The sequence below is a fragment of the Saccostrea cucullata genome, unplaced genomic scaffold (assembly GCF_032062105.1).
Source record: "Saccostrea cucullata isolate Sc308-1 unplaced genomic scaffold, CSIRO_AGI_Scuc_v1 ctg7553, whole genome shotgun sequence".
Lineage (NCBI taxonomy): Eukaryota > Metazoa > Mollusca > Bivalvia > Ostreida > Ostreidae > Saccostrea > Saccostrea cuccullata.
Genome location: NW_026929094.1, coordinates 9,407 through 26,879, shown reverse-complemented (window position 1 = coordinate 26,879; position 17,473 = coordinate 9,407). Strand labels below are relative to the sequence as shown.

Here is a 17,473-nt window from a genome sequence, read left to right as displayed (position 1 = left end):
GTTAATTTTCCTACTAACAATGATCGGGAGACCCGGGATCGCGACTTGCGTCCGACGTATTATAATTAATTATTTTTAAAAAGCATTGGCCTATACGGTAAAAATGTTTAAGTATATGTTACATGTAAAATTATATTTTTTTTCTAAACTGAGCACCATGAAAATAACATGCATGTACATGTATCTATAGTCTAACTGTGCCTGCATAACAGGTTTTTCTGTATGCAATTCTCAAAAAAGATCTGACTAGACCATAAACCAAACAGACAAGTCAAAATCTATATGTAAAATTTCTTGACTTTCACATACTAAACATTTTAAATGTGAAATTGTTTTATTATATCAAATATTAAATGTATGATTTTTGTATTTAAATTCATAATTTATTCTTTTTTAAAATTTTAGTTCAAGATTCGTCGTATGTGATATTTTTCAAACATGCAAAATATATAGTTGTTAAATAAAATTCAAGATGATCAAAATGTTTTTTTTTTCATTTAACTTCAGTTTCTTCTCAGTTTATGGTCACCTCAGAGCAGTACAAATGTATTTCAATTTCCTATTTTGTTTTATGTGTGAAAATTTAATAATTTATGTTTAATAGAATATATTTTCTAAATTTGATGTTGGTTGACAGATTGACAGTATATAAATATTGCATGTAGTTCAGTGTAAGAGGCGCAGCTGAGGTTGACAATGGTTTTCAAGGGGTGAAAATTTTCAATGTTACACTCAACTATATGCAATATTTATTATATTATACCGAATGTTTTATACAGATACATATAACAGTGAACTGTGCACGCATAAATTCCGCAGTCACTATTTTTTGTAATACCACCCATCGTCAAGCAATGTTGACTGTTGCTACCCTGGAGGGCATGGCTTCATTATTCAGCGGGTAGTAGTGCTTTTTATCAAATGTTTCTCAACGAATCAGATTCAAGTAATTTACATGAAAGTATAATATTAATAAATATTGTAGTGAGGTCACACATGTTCCTAAGATCTTACAAAACATGCAAGAGAAATTCAGAATTCACAGTATTTACAGTATTTATCACTCATTCTTGAGTAAAGCAAGTTTGTATTTGACCTTGGCATTGGATCTTGAATCTTAATCAGTGTCTGATTGAAAAATATTAAAATGCTCCACACATGTTCCTTAGATCTTATAAACATGCATAAGAATTCACAGTATGTATAACACATTCTTGAGTAACCTTTTATTTGACCTTGACACATGATCTTAAAATTATCAGTGTTTAAATGAGAAAAAAAAACTTTATCAAGTGCACAATATTTTTATTCAAGGTGATTCCTCGACAATGTTTAACAATTGAATATTCCATTACCATGAGACAAAGTCATTAAAAGTATCCATGTACAGCATTTATGAATTTTAATTCAAAGATCACAGATACATGTACATGAACTTTGTTTAAATTTAAGTTTATCAATGTTTTATTCGACGCTCATATTGAAATTCAAATGTCAGAGTTATTGTCAGAGAGATGGTCATAAACTGAACAGTTCCACAAATGTCAACATTGCACAGAAAACATACACTGATCTCCTTATTAAAAGCACCATGATTTCAGTCTTAGGAATCTTTGACACTGGTTTGAACATCTTTCATCATTTACTCTAACAGCATATGGCATGAACTGCATTCTGCACAGCTGCAAATCTGCAGGGTTTCCTGAAAAAAAAATCACATAATTATAGGCATGTAGATTGTAAATTTTGTCATACTCATTTCATACACATTTAAAATGTTTTTGATTGTGATTATCTTTCACATTTTATGTACAATTGGCTTTAATTTCACCTTTTTCTCTCAAAAAAAAATGCATTTAGAAATCATGAAAATTAAAATCTTAAACTGCAACCTCAGTCATATAAAATTAAGAAAAAAATCTTATTTAAGATAATTTACTTGTACATTATCAATCATTTTATCTTGTCAACTTGCTAACAAGTATGAATACATTTGTTTTAACAGTGACTTTTCTCTATTTTCTCTTTGTATTTATATATTTAATGTTTTTTCTTGGTTTTCTTTTTTTTTGGTCTTGAAATTTGAACATGTAAAAGAAGAAGAAAATATCTATGTAACAGCAACATGATGACCAGAAAAATTCAACATTTCTTTCAGTTTAACTCTCAAGATTTTTGAAAGAAAATCACTTGTTCCGAGAAACTGCAGACATGTCACCTCAAAGCAGATAATGATGTTTATATATTTGAATGACCATTTAAAAATACATGATAAAAATAAAATCATACATACTATTTAGATTAAAATCCTTTATACTGTGATGTCGCATGATGACGCATGAGTGCAGGCAAATCCGTCACTGTAATGATGAATATTAAAAGATTAAATTATGTTTCATAACTCACAATACATCATACATACATGTACAATATGTAAGTGCACTGCTGAGTGATCTTATTAAACATTTCAGCAGTAGCATTAGAAATGATCATGATGATTCTACATTAATTTATTATAAGTTACACTGAATTGAAAGAATCAAGGAAATAATAAGATTAATAAACTGATTAAGGCATAATACATATGACTGTTCTAGTCTTAGAGGAGCACATTGATAGCTAATTGAATCATATGACAGATTAACGGGGGTATTTGTAAATATTTTATCCCCCCTTCTGTCTACACTACTTCCTTTTTCCGCACCTAATTTTTGTTTATATTAAATAGAATAAAATGTTTATATTTTAAGACACGAGAACATTGTTTTGAGGGATAAATAAGTATAAAAAATGCAAACATGTACAGTGTACAGTGTGTAGTATACTTACATGAACTCGCACATCACATCATCTATTCAAGTCCGCTGTTGACGGTTCCTGTGGAATTATCCAAACAAACAGAGCATATTTAACAGAAAACATGTTAGATCATTTTTACACAAGTAAGAATCGGTTAAATCATCCAAACAAGCTGAAGAAATACGGTCTTTCGATGGACTCTTCGTTGTTTACATTCCCAAATCTTCCGGTGATCGTTCACGGTTAGATCGTACGCCGTGTTACTCGAAGTTTATAATGTAAATCTGTGTTTTGAGAAAAACATGTTTTATTTTCTATTGAAATTTTATAAATATTTCTTTTGTAAACATTTTATATCGTATTTCGTTTTTGTTATTTATTCTGAAATATGAATGAACCTTTGCTCGAATCTGATTGGCTGTATAGGATACAGGATAGGATAGGATAGGATAGGATTGGATTAACTTCTATATGTTTCTATCGTGAATCCTCAATCCTGAATCCTATCCGATCCCATCCCATGTCAACTTGTGGGATAGCAGCACTGTAACCACAAGGTCCATAATTCCAGGACGTGTCTTATATGCTTTTAACATACATGTATTTGTATATTTTTTAGTTCGGTCATTGTTCGTTATCTTTTAAATTATCTTTAACGTAGTCGCCCGCTTCGCACAGTGGTTAGAGCGTCTGCGCTAGATTCGCAAAGTAAGGATTTGAGCCTTACGTGGGTTCGAATCCCATTGTGGGATGCAGAGACCGGTTGTTCAGATAGACCGTATAAACCGGGTATAGGACGAGAAAAAATTGCAGCTCTCCAACGGCAAGTGGTGGCGTCTCCATATGAGTAAAAAAATCTCTAGAGGTACGTTAGAAAACACACAAACACCCATTGAAATAAAAAAAATAATAAAATCCCATCGCATGCAAAAATCAATATTCATGATAAATTGATTTGCTGAAAAATCATCAAATCTTATCATAGCTCTGTTTCAAAATAACATGTAATTACATTTCCGTTAAATAAAATCTAGTTTTATAAGTAATTAATGAAGGATACATCTTATAATTTGTTTTACTGCGTTAATCCTCCCCTCCATCACCAATCTCATTAATGTTAGCGAACAGCTGTCTTGTGTACTGGAGACATCACGATCAGAGAAATGGTACTCTATCATAAACCAGTCACACATGGAGTTGTCTAATACCACATCTATGAAGAAGTCTTTGTCAACGTCACTCAACAGACATATTTCTGAGTAAGATTTCAATATCACATCTAATTTGTCAGTTGGTAATCCATACACAGTTCGGTCTGTGACATACAATCCTCTGTCACGTTTCATTAATCCTATATCCTTCAGCTTCTTTAGTGTCTTCCTGACATCAATTTCTCCCATAGAGACGTCCTCATCATCAGGCAGACCGATATAACTTCCACCAAAACGTAGGCAAAAGGTGTAGAGGAAGACGATACGCTGATTCTCTGTTAAATCTGATAGCGTATCTGTGAGAAACATGCAGCTTATTCCACTTATATTGAACTCGCTTATTTTGAAAATCCACTTATTTCTGAAATAAGAATAAATCCCCAGTTTTTGACTCTCATATTCTTTACATTAAAATAGCAGTTATATTGAAATCGGCTATATTGAAATATATCGCTTATATTGAAGCCACTGATAGGTCCCCACAGGTGATTATGAGTTGTTTTCATAATGGTTATATTGAAGTACTCCCTGGCGGCTGCCGTTACTGTTGGTGACAGAAATTATGCCTGACTGACCAGTTGATATAAAAAGGTGTGAATAATTAAGTTTTCATCTGATGTGTTTTTATACTGTATGCTCTTACAAACACTACTGAATTAAATATCCCCTTAGATTCCAAAAAATCCCCTGTTGTCCCCCTGTCAGTCCCTGACATTTTCCTGTCTCTCCCTGACTTTCTCCTATGATCCCCTGTCGTTGTCCCTGCTCTCCCTGTCCAGTTCCTGTCGTCCCCTGTCGTTGTCCCTGCCTTTCCTGTCTACTCCCTGTCGTCCCCTGACATTTTCTTATCTCCCTGTCCAGTCCCTGTCGTCCCCTGTCGTTGGCCCTGCCTTCCCTGTCTTCTCCCTGTCGTCCCCTGACATTTATTTTGGTCAAGAAAAGGAGTTTAAAAAATATATTTGTTGCATTTAAGAGTGAAAAATGATATAGTCTTGATAAGTTTAAGTATATTTTTTGAAAATACAGACTTAGTAAATAGTTAACACATTTTTAAATGCCTTAACTTAATCCCCTGTTAGTTAGTTTCTATCACTTGTATCAATGTGATTTTTTTTTGGTTCGGTAGCATTTCGGGTGGAGAACGGTAGAAATTTGCATCGATTCTAAAGAAGAAATAAATTACCAATTTATTGCATCTTGTGATGCTATACGGCATATACATTGTACTTTATGAACCTTTTATATATATTAATAAAATTTTTCATTTTCTATTTGGTCTACTTTGAAACATCTTTGAGCGTAATAACTGTCTTTGTAAAAGAACTTGATTTTAACAATTCGGAATACATTATCAAATTCATGCATGGGATATTTTGTTTTTCCCAAAGAATTAAAGGAATAAAAAATTAATTGAGGGAATGATCTATAAGTGCATTAATAAAACAAATTTTTATTTAATATATAAAAATTATTAAATAAAATAAAAATCTATTATATTCATATATTTTCTTATGCGAATAAATCTACAAATCGACTGAATTAAGAATAAATAAATAAATAAAGAAAGAAAGATAGATAGATATATATAAATAGATAAATAAATAAATAAATAAACAATGAGAATAATATAAAGTTATTCATTTATTTGCTTATTTCTTAATTTATCACTCATTTATTTCTCCAAAATTTGTTTTATTAGTTTTAATTTAATTATTTGCTGAAATATGCTACAAAGTATTTTATTAGCATATTTAAACGACTTTTTATTAATTTAAGTCCATGATGGATATCAAAATGATCGTCTCATTATGCACAATATTCATCTGTCAATCAGATTTTTGAAACTTTGCTTTGATTAAAAAATCGGGTTTCAAAACCCTAACACGGTTCTAAAACAACATCAAAGCCATTGATGTTGACCAGTTATTAACTCGGAGTACACAGTCATGACACCTATCATCTTTTTCACTGACCGCTATACCTTGTTTATGGTGTGGCAGGACGACCGTGTGTAGTTTCATCTGTTTGAAATAACATTTTCTCTTTGTATGAGAACTTTTCTTTTCCACCAAAACAAAATAAAAGTATCAAAGAAGCTATTGACGGGTTAAGATTGTGCATAATGAGACGATTATTTTGATATCCATCATGGAAGTAAAATAATTATAAGCAGATTAAATATGCTTCAAAAATACTTTGACACATATTTTTTCGTAAATAGTTTTACATAAAATAAGCAAAAAAAAAATCCCATTTTCGGGTATTTAATTATTTAATTTGTTTTTACCGTCAATTTTGAAAAGTAAAAAGATTATTTTTATAATAAATAAATACATGCAGTTAATAAGTTTATGTTTTTGTTTTTTTGTTTACTAACTATTTAAAATCAATTATTGTATTGATTAAAAAAACTTAATTTTCCAAAATGCACCAATACCCCCTGCTGTCTCTCCCTTATTTTTTTCTTTTTTTTATACAAATGGTACAAAGTCAAACGAGTATTTAACAAATAAGACAGATTGCAGCAAACTAAATTCATAGTAAATAAATAAAATGCAATAAATGAATAATTAAAAAAATATTAACGAAATATCAATATATTTATTTTTGAAATTGAAAATACAACAGATTAATGAATCATTTATATCTGCATGAAATTGTGTTTCTTTAGTTTTTTTTTATATAAACACTTGCAACCGTAGATGTGCTACAAAGTATTTTATTAGCGTATTAAAACGACTTTTAATTACTTTAAGTCCATGATGGATATCAAAATGATCGTCTCATCATGCACAATATTCATCCGTCAATTAGATTTTTGATAATTGATTTGATTTAAAAAAATCCGTTTTCAAAACCCTGAAACAACATCAAAGCCATTGATGTTGACCAGTAATTAACTCGGAGTACACAGTCATGAAAACTTTTTCACTGACCGCTATACCTTGTTTATGGTGTGGCAGGACGACCGTGTGTAGTTTGCAGCTGTTTGAAATAACATTTTCTCTTTGTATGAGAACTTTTTTTTCCACCAAAAAAAAAATAAAAGTATCAAAGAAGCTATTGACGGGTTAAGATTGTGCATAATGAGACGATTATTTTGATATCCATCATGGATATAAGCAGATTTAATATGTTTCAAAAATACTTTGACACATATTTTTCGTAAATAGTTTTACATAAAATAAGCCCAAAAAATCCCATTTTCGGGTGTTTGATTATTTAGTTTGTTTGTATCGTCAATTTTAAAAATAAAAAAAGATTCTTTTTATAATAAATAAATACATGCAGTTAATAAGTTTATTTTTTTTTTGTTTCCTCACTATTTACAATCATTTATTGTATTATTTTAAAAACTTAATTATTCCAAAATGCACAAATACCCCTTGCTGTCGCTAACTTTGTATTCAACGAATAAAACAGATTGCAGCAAAATAAACTCATAGTAAATAAATAAAATAAAATAAATGAATACAAATAAAAAACATTATTAATAAAATATCAATCTATTTGTTTTTGAAATTAAAAATACAACAGTTTAACGAATCACTTATTCTGCAAGAAATTGTATTTCTCTAGTTTTATTTCATATAAACACTTGCATCCGTACTCCGTAGTTGTGCTACAAAGTATTTTATTAGCGTATTAAAACGACTTTTTATTATTTTAAGTACACGATGGATATCAAAATAATCGTCTCATTATGCACAATATTAATCTATCAATTTGATTTTTGATACTTTGTTTTGATTGAAAAAATCGGTTTTCAAAACCCTAACACGATTCTGAAAGAACATCAAAGCCATTGATGTTTACCAGTAATTAACTCGGAGTACACAGTACACAGTTATGACACCTATTGTCCTTCTCGCTGACCGCTATACCTTGTTTATGGTGTGTTCAGAGTGACCATGTACAGTTTGCAACTGTTTGAAATAACATTTTCTCTTTGTGTGAGAACTTAATTTTTTTTTTAATCAAAACAAAATGAAAGTATCAAAGAAGCTATTGATCTGAGGGGTAAAGATTGTGCATAATGATACGATTATTTTGATATCCATCATTGAAGTAAAATAATTAAAAGCAGTTTTAATATGCTTCAAAAATACTTTGATACATATTTATCGTAAATCAGTTTACATAGAATATGCCAAACAAATCCAATTTTCGGGTATATGATTATTTAGTTTGCTTGTATCGTCAATTATAAAAATAAAAAACATTGTTTTTATGATGATTAAATACATGCAGTAAATAAGTTTTTTTTATTTACTTACTATTTAAAATCAATCATGTATTGGTTTTAAGCACTAACATATTCAAAATGCACCAATACCCCCTGCTGACCTTTTTTCTTAAAAATGGTAAAAGTCAAACCAGCATTTAATGAATAAAACAGATTACAGCAAAATAAATACATAGTAAATAAATAAAAAAAATTTGAAAAAATAATGAAATTAATATAAATAAAATATCAATTTATTTATTATTAATTGAAAATACAACAAATTAGTCAATCATTTATATCCACAAGAAATCGTGTTTCTTAAGTTTTGTTTTATTCATGTTTTATTCATTTAATAATGGAGTGACTTTCTACCTTTTGTAAAAAAAAAAAAAAAAAAAAAGAAGAAGAAGAAGAAGTAAAGACAGCAGGGGTACTCGCGCATTTTTGAATATTTTAGTTTTTAAAATCAATACATTAATTGATTTTAAATAGTAAGTAAATAAAAAAATAAATATACTAATTAACTGCATGTATTTAATCATTATAAAAACAATGTTTTCATTTTCAAAATTGACGATGCAAGCAAACTAAATAATCATATACCCGAAAATGGGATTTGTTTCGCATATTCTATGTAAACTAATTTACGATAAATATGTATCAATGTATTTTTGAAGCATATTTAAACTGCTTTTAATTATTTTACTTCCATGATGGATATTAAAACAATCGTCTCATTATGCACAATATTAACCCGTCAATAGCTTCTTTGATACTTTTATTTTGTTTTGATAGGAAAAAGCAGTTCTCATACAAAGAGAAAATGTTATTTCAAACACCTGCACACTACACACGGTCGTCCTGCCACAACATAAACAAGGTATAGCTGTCAGTGAAAAAGATAATAGGTGTCATGACCGTGTACCCCAAGTTAATTACTGGTAAACATCAATGGCATTGATATTGTTTCAGAACCGTGTTAGGGTTTTGAAAACGGATTTTTTTTAATCAAATCAATTATCAAAAATGTAATTAACAGATTAATATTGTGCATAATGAGACGATTATTTTGATACCCATCATAGACTCAAAGTAATAAAAAGTCGTTTAAATATGCTAATAAAATACTTTGTAGCATATTTCAGCAAATAAATAAAATAAAAGTAATAAGACAAATTTTTGAGATATAAATGAGTGATAAATTAAAAAATAAACAAATTAAATAAATGGAAAAACTTTATATAATTCTCATTATTTATTTATTCATTCATTCTTAATTCAGTCGATTTGTAGATTAATAGATTTTTATTTTATTTAATATTTTTTATTTATTAAAGAAAAATTTATTTTATTAATGCATTTATATATCATTCCTTACAATCAATTTTTTATTCATTTAATTCTATTGGAAAACAAAATATCCCATGCATGGATTTGATAATGTATTCCGAATTGTTCAAATCTAGTTTTTTTTTTTTACAAAGACAGTTATTACGCTCAAAGATATTTCAAAGTAAATCAAATCAAAAATGGAAAAGTTTATAAATATATATAAAAGGTTCATAAAGTACAATGTATATTCCGTCTACCATCACAAGATGAAATAAATTGGTAATTTATTTCTTCTTTAGAATCGATGCAATTCTCTGCCGTTCTCCACCGAAATGCTACCAAACCAAAAAAAAAAATCACATTGATACAATGCAAGTAATAGAAACTAAATCACAGGGGATTAAGTTAAGGCATTTAAAATTGTGTTAACTTTTTACTAAGTCTATATTTTCAAAAAATATACTTAAAGTTTTCAGGACTTTATCATTTTTCACTCTTAAATGCAACAAAAATATTTTTTAAACTCCTTTTCTTGGCCAAAATAAATGTCAAGGGACGACAGGGAGTAGACAGGGAAGGCAGGGCCAACGACAGGGGACGACAGGGACTGGACAGGGAGAGCAGGGACAACTACAGGGGATCATAGGAGAAAGTCAGGGAGAGACAGGAAAATGTCAGGGACTGACAGGGGGACAACAGGGGATTTTTTGGAATCTAAGGGGATAATTAATTCAGTAGTGAAAATAACATTATTCACTGTTAAATTCTTTAAAATTTGTTTCCGTGTATACAATACGGAAGTATTTAAGCTAAAGGCAACATAGTAACCCCCACAGATCTAGGAAAAACTTAACTTTCAAATCAAATACGTACTGTTAATGGCTTATGATAAAAATAAATTTAAAATAGCTAAGAGATCAACCCAAGTACACTTACGATGAAATATATGCAGGGTTCAGCAGTACTCAACAGTTTGACATCAGTGATTTTTTCCAAAATGTAAATAAATGCGATCGGGGAATAATAATGAAGTTGAAGATTGTCTTATCGATTAAAAAGAAAGAAACAAATTTTATTTAATTTTTCAAATACTAATAGTTCATATAATCTGTACACTGTTATAGGTATCGTTATAACGATGACAATTTGTTCGGGTTTGTTCTATATATGTGTATTTTAAAAATCCGGATTGAACTTTTAATGATAAAAATGGTGGCTTCACGATTTCGCTTATATTGAATTACGGATATATTGATATAATATTCTTGGTCCCCTGAATTTCAATATATCCGGAGTAGGCTGTAATTAGATTTGATATCAATAAATAGCACAAAATTTTGAAGAAATATTTGACATTTTATTTAGGCAATACATATAAATAATTTTTCTTACATTACTAGAATTATATTTGATGCTCAAAGCTGAACAGGGCTCATAAATAGGCATACGCTATTTTCGATATCATTATCTACGATTCATCAACACCAGGGTATACTTTTCTCATTTGCTACACCCGACTACTTTATTGTCACGGGTATTGACGTGGATTGGCGACATGTGTTCGTGCTTGTTATCTTGCCTTACCTTTGTTTACATTTTATTGCAGTTACAAATATTTGTATTTGTTTTAATAAAGCACTAACCTGTGTAACTGTTGTTTGTGTCTTTAATATCTTTCTTTCCTGCATTGGAAAAAGTAATATTTTGTCACCACCTAGTGCTTTATAGCAAACGTCCGTGTACACCGGTGACAATGCATAAACTTAACAATGATAAAGTGACAGGCTCGATTTATAGGGGTCTGCAGATATAGCGAGGGATCGAACAAATATGGCGGACAATACTTTTTTTTTGTCGAATCGTGTTTAGCATTAAGGTAAAAAATACTAATGGATACATAATAATGTAATTATTCTCTGAGAATGTTTTTCTTGTCAATGTTGCCATGTATGAAGGAATGAAATATGGAAAGAATATTAATTCAGTAGTTTCTTATTACTTTTGCTTCGTCAATGAATTAATGCATGTCGTTCGTAAATTTTCATTTAAGTAAGCTGAAACAAAAAGGACTATTTTATCATGTTCTTTAAGACACATTCTTAAATGATTGAATTTTAAGGCAAAAAAAGAACTTTAAATCAAATATCAGAGGTCTGTCTCCACGTCGAGATTGATACTTACCAATGTTGGATTCACTATCTCTATCATCAGGATTGTCGTTACTAGTGCAAGAAAAGGTGTCAATCTTCAATCGCTTTCTGCCAAGGCCCTGTTGATAAAATATTTATTTATACAACAATTTGCTATTTGTTTCATACAAATATGTATCATACTGAAACTATATGTTAGTCATGGCTGGATAAGATTCTGTAGAACTTTGAGTTAATTTAAAGATTCTTTCTCTTGATACATGACAAATGGATTCAAAAATATTTTATCGTTTTAGCAACGTGATCGGGAGGCCCGGGTTCGATTCTCGATCGCGGTGCCGCGTCATACCTAAGGCCACAGGAGTCTGAAGTTTTTATCGTCCAAAAAAAAAATATCCGGAAAAAAAATTCCTACCCTTGACTAAAAAAACCCCAGGATGGCAACGTGTTTTGGGGGGACCCACCTAAACAAATAGATCTGGGCTTGGTCAGAAAAATCTCCCAACTAATTCAGTATCCGGAATGTTTGTGCTATTTATTCAAGGTTAGAGATCTAATCTGCTTGACGACTACAAGCTGTTTATGGCCCTTTTTCCAGTTTGGCAGTTCATCCTGGACTCCATGCCACTAAACCGGAAATAAACACCGAAGTGAATATATTACGTAATTGAAGAAAAGAAACAAAACTTTAAAAATTTCAAACTTCATAAACAATATTATGTTACCATATGTGATCAATAAAAAATATTTTTTTTCAAACAAAATAATGCCTTATAAGGTCGCTAAGTCTAACTGATTGGCTCTTTGTCGACTTGGCTTTTCAGTAATTTAAATCTAGCGCCTTGTAAAAGCTGAATTATCTGTCCCTGGTACACATCGTCATACAAGTAAGAATAAGAATTAATAACTTTTTAAAATTCTCTTAAATATATTTAAAATAAATGAATCAAATTACGTTGAACAAGTATTTTTTTTATTTCATTTGAAAAAGGATTTATAGACGTCAAATATACACTGCGTGATTCTCTTCCGGTTTACTTGCATGGAGTCCAGGGTGAGCTGTAAAAGTGGACAAGGGGCTAGGAACGGCCCGTAGTCGTCAAGCAGATTGGATTTATCACATTGAATAAATAACACAAACGCTCTGGATACTCATTTAGTTGCGAGATTTTTCTGGCTAAGTCCAGATCTATGGGTCCCCAAAAACACGTTGCCTTCCAGGTGTTTTTTTAGTAAAGGGTAGGATTTTTTTTTGACGATAAAAACTTAAACAAAGATAGTGACTGTTCCTCCGCCAAGCGCTCGGCACAAGAAGTGAAGTCACGGGTCTCTCGGATATGACCTTAAATATGTAGGTCCCGTGTCACGGTAGGCGTTGGCACGATAAAGAACCCTCACTGCTCAAAAGCCCTGAGTGATGAGTATAGGTCTAAATTTGAAACCCCTCATCGGCATCGGTGACGACTCCATATGAGTGAAAAGTTCTCGAGAGGGACGTTAAACAATATATAATCAACAATCAATCGTTTTAGCAATTGTTAAAAAATAGCAATTTATTCAGGTACAAAATTACACACATTTTTCCTCTGCATTATTGCATGATAAAAGCACTTACACTTGCAACATCTTCCGTCCTTCCATCACAATCTATCTTATCCGCCATCGATCTATTGTCAAACAGATGAATCCCATGTGCCATAAAAAGGTATCTGAGAATAATTCTATTTTGTTTGTAAGGCGTTATTCAGTTGCAGAAAAATATTCTAACTTAAAAGCGAAAACTGATAAAAACGTAGAAATCAGTGATGTTTCCACTGAAATGGGGTTATAAAGCATCACCATATTTGAAATAGTCTTGGATGTAGATAAATACTAAAATAAAGTACAGTGCAGGGAACTAATTTTGTTACATAAACCAGCATCAGGATCAGCATAAGTAGGATCAGGATAGAACTAGCATCAGCATCAGCATTTGAAAAAACAGCATTACTTGGATCAGCATCAGCAAGCAAAGGATAGAACTAGCATTGACAAAGTGAAAACAGATAAAGGAAAGTCATTTAATACAAATTACAAATAAGATTTACCCCAAAAATTAATTTTAATAGCTTAAGATAGCGATGCTGTTTTTGAATTATCCACTTTCGGCAGAATAATCCTACTTTCGGTAGCATAACTAGCATTGACCTAGTTTCAAACAAGCATCAGGATAAGGATCAAACCAGGATCAGGATAAGGATATCTAGCATCAAAATCAGCAAACAAAGGAAGCATCAAAATCAGCAAGCATAGGAAGTACCAAAATCAGCATTAATGCTGTAACAAAATTATTTCCCTGCACTGTATATATAACTGAAATACATGTACAATGTTTCAATTGGTAAGCACTTGGTAATGACTGAAAAAATAATGGTGTTTTTGTCTATAAATTTATGGTCTAACATCATGAAACACAGAAAAACTTAGGTATGGGTCTGCAAAATAACAGTCCATAATACCCGTAAAAAGGAGTTTTTTGTTTCACGTAAGGAGTAAGATTTTTAAAAGATATTTTTTTCGTTTCCCGTTATTCTATAGTGAAAAACGCGAAATTTGCCAATAATTTAGTGCTATCTCTCATTGTTTTCTAAAACAATTTTTTTTAAGAAAATCGATAAAATAAAAGCAAAATATAAATTAAAAAACCACTCGAATATCTTAACAATTTGAAAACTGACTTGGAGGTAGGCGGTAGAACAATACTAGCGTTTGCAGTTCTTTTATGAAATTCTGTTCATTTTGTCTCTTTGAATAAAGCGTGATTTCTACGTGATTTCTCCTCTGAGTTTTTATATGGAATACATATAATAGGAACGCAGCTAGGATAAGGCTGCCCGTTAAATATCAAACTGTTCAAACTGTAGTTACTTCTCTGAACTACATAGATATGACGTCATAATAGAATATGACGTCAAGTCACTGCATGCTTTAGCTGACATGACGGGGAAAGAGTCATAATTCTAACACGGCATGTCGATTTATTTTTGGGACTCGTTGTTTAATTCAAGTGTTATGATTATCTTTTAAGCTCGATTGTGCTGTATTGATGCTGAGCATTTGAAATTTAAATATCCCTTTCCCTATATTGTCTGATATACACATATTCAAACAACAGCAAAATATTATGTGTGAAACGCTCCCCTAACACGTCCGAAGACAGAGTTAGAGTTTATTAATCGTGTTTATATTGGACTGGCACAAGTGATAAACAAGAACAAATTAAAGATATTCTGTGTGAATCTACAAGAGAAGAATGTCCTGTAACTGAATATTGCTGGGGGATTGTGTGTAGTTTATCCAATTTTGTATAAATCGCGATAACGTGTGGAAAATACCCCTTCTTATGTTGGTAAGTTGAATTTCTCTTAAGATAATTTCTTAACGAGTAAAAATTAAACCTGCCCCCAGCACTTCTATGTACCGGAGATCACAATGAATTGATCTATGTAACAAACTTTGCACAATATATTTATTTTGCACTTGTGCCGAAGCGATTTTTGTGCAAAAATTACGAATATCATAAATCTTCGTCACGTGATCAACACAGTCAGGTGACATCACAAAAATGCTATAAAATAAAATATGATTAAACTATTATCTCAAGTTGACTGCAATTTCAAACAAGGATTACATATTAAAATTAAAATCTAGCTCAAAATAAAATGCATATTTTTAAGGCATTTCAAGCCTTCGGACAGCCTTATCATAACTGCGAATAATTTGTGGAGGAAAAAGTGGGAAAAAATATTACTTGTCTTTCCTATCCATTTGATACATAATGTACAGCGAACTGATCATTTGGACAGATGTTCATTAATACAACAAGCCTATGTAGTAAATTAATATTCTTTATTAGTTTTTTACTCGATATTGTAGAGATCATTCTTTCAATGATAAATAATTTAATTTCACTTGTATCAAGCAATTTCATTGGCTGAATCATTCCGAGGAACCTATAACATTTTATATAACATAACTTGCCTACGTCACAATGAGTTACGTCAAAAACGTATTACTCTGCTTGACGTTACTTTTAAAATACTCCTCAATTTGGAGGCTTTTTCCGGAGGAAATATTGTCTCATTGTCTACACTGGAATTAAATTATAAGGAATGAAGCTAATTTCAACATATGTTATCCGATATAACAAAACTTGGGGCAGTTTACGCTTTTTTATAAACCGCTTCGCGGTTTATAAAGCGTAAACTGCCCCAAGTTATGTTATATCGGATAACATAAGTTGAAATAAGCTTCATTCCTTAAATAACAGTAACAATGAACTTTTGAAAAATAATATCAACTTGTCAAAAAAAGTAAACAAAGCTATCATTATTCTATACATTTGTTATATTGAATAAGAGGGACAAGTGTAATAGTTGAAGTTAGTAGGCCAAGAATAACATTAATCTTGTGTCCAAGGATGTATGTTTTTCACTGTATAATCAATATTGTCAATAACATCTTAAAATTCTGTCTATCCCCGAAAAATAGGAATAAAATAATCTCAATCTATCTACACTTAACAAAACTTCTAAGTGTTCACTTTAATAAATTGATTTATTTAAAAACTACTTGATAAAATGATAGGATATTTTCAAATTATTACAACAAATGAGCCTTCTCAACAATTGTAGAAAGAAAATAAATATCACCGATGAAAACCAACGTTCCGCGACGAAGCTTAAAAACAGTTCATCTGTACTTGCGGTACGTGTTTAGTGCAATTAGCATCATTTTGTGATAATTATCAAATTTAACTTACTGTTTTCACTAAAAAACATAAAATAATGGCATAATGACCGTTGGGATAGAAGAGAGAGCCTTTGGAATGTTGATATCTGGACCACCCTTGCACCACGTTTCACACATTTTTATTTCAGTGTTTGATTGTCCATGATATTACGTTTAATAATTAACAACCAATACCAAAATCCATTTAAAAACATTTCTCTATAGGCTGTGCATCATTTTTGATTGCCAATTTATCACAATTTAAAAGTAACAAATCGGAAGTGACCTTGATCTTCGTCTGAGACCAAAATTTCGCATCACACCAGATTAAAACAGTGTTAAATTGTCCTGAAACAGTCTTAGAAACATGAAAACGAACAATTTCAATCGTATGAAAATGAAAAGAAATCGGTGCTCTTGACAGTCTAATTTCAGCTCAAACAGTCTGAATCATCCTGAAAGCGTAGCACTTACGTGCTAAAACCCCTAGGATATTGATCAAAAGGCATCTGTGTGATGATACACTGTCAAATTCCCGGATCTGAATCTCATTGAACACATTTGGGACTTTTATAAGAAATGTCAAAGCTCCCCCCCTTCCACACAATTTCAATGGTTTGGAAAGATGTATGCAGTAGGTGTGGCAGCAGATGGGTCAGTCTCCTATTCAGGGGTACATGGTATCCTACAGTAAAGATTGTCTTGCAGTAATAAGAGCGAGGGGTGGTCTTACTATAATGAGATTTTTTTTGACTTAATTTTCATTATTTAGAGTACATCATTTTCTTGACACTTTGCTTAAAATTCTGACGAGATACTTTTATGGTATTTACGCAACATAGAACTTAAATATGCACCATTAACCACAAATTAAAGAAATTATTGATTGTATGCATTTGTTCTTTAATTCTTAAAAAATGTTAGGTGAACACTTAGAAGTTTGGTTCAGTGTATACTCAGGTTGATTTAAAGAGCAATTAAAC

The 17,473-nt window shown here is 30.9% G+C and overlaps 1 long non-coding RNA gene across 1 annotated transcript; it reads right to left on the bottom strand.

The window, feature by feature from the left end:
- Positions 1-1,511: 1,511 nt before the first annotated feature.
- Positions 1,512-3,088, bottom strand: LOC134279760 (uncharacterized). Its single transcript, XR_009994753.1, has 3 exons — positions 2,836-3,088; positions 2,294-2,360; positions 1,512-1,702 (listed from the first exon to the last, which is right to left on the bottom strand). It is a non-coding gene; the product is annotated as an uncharacterized LOC134279760 (long non-coding RNA).
- Positions 3,089-17,473: the final 14,385 nt, after the last annotated feature.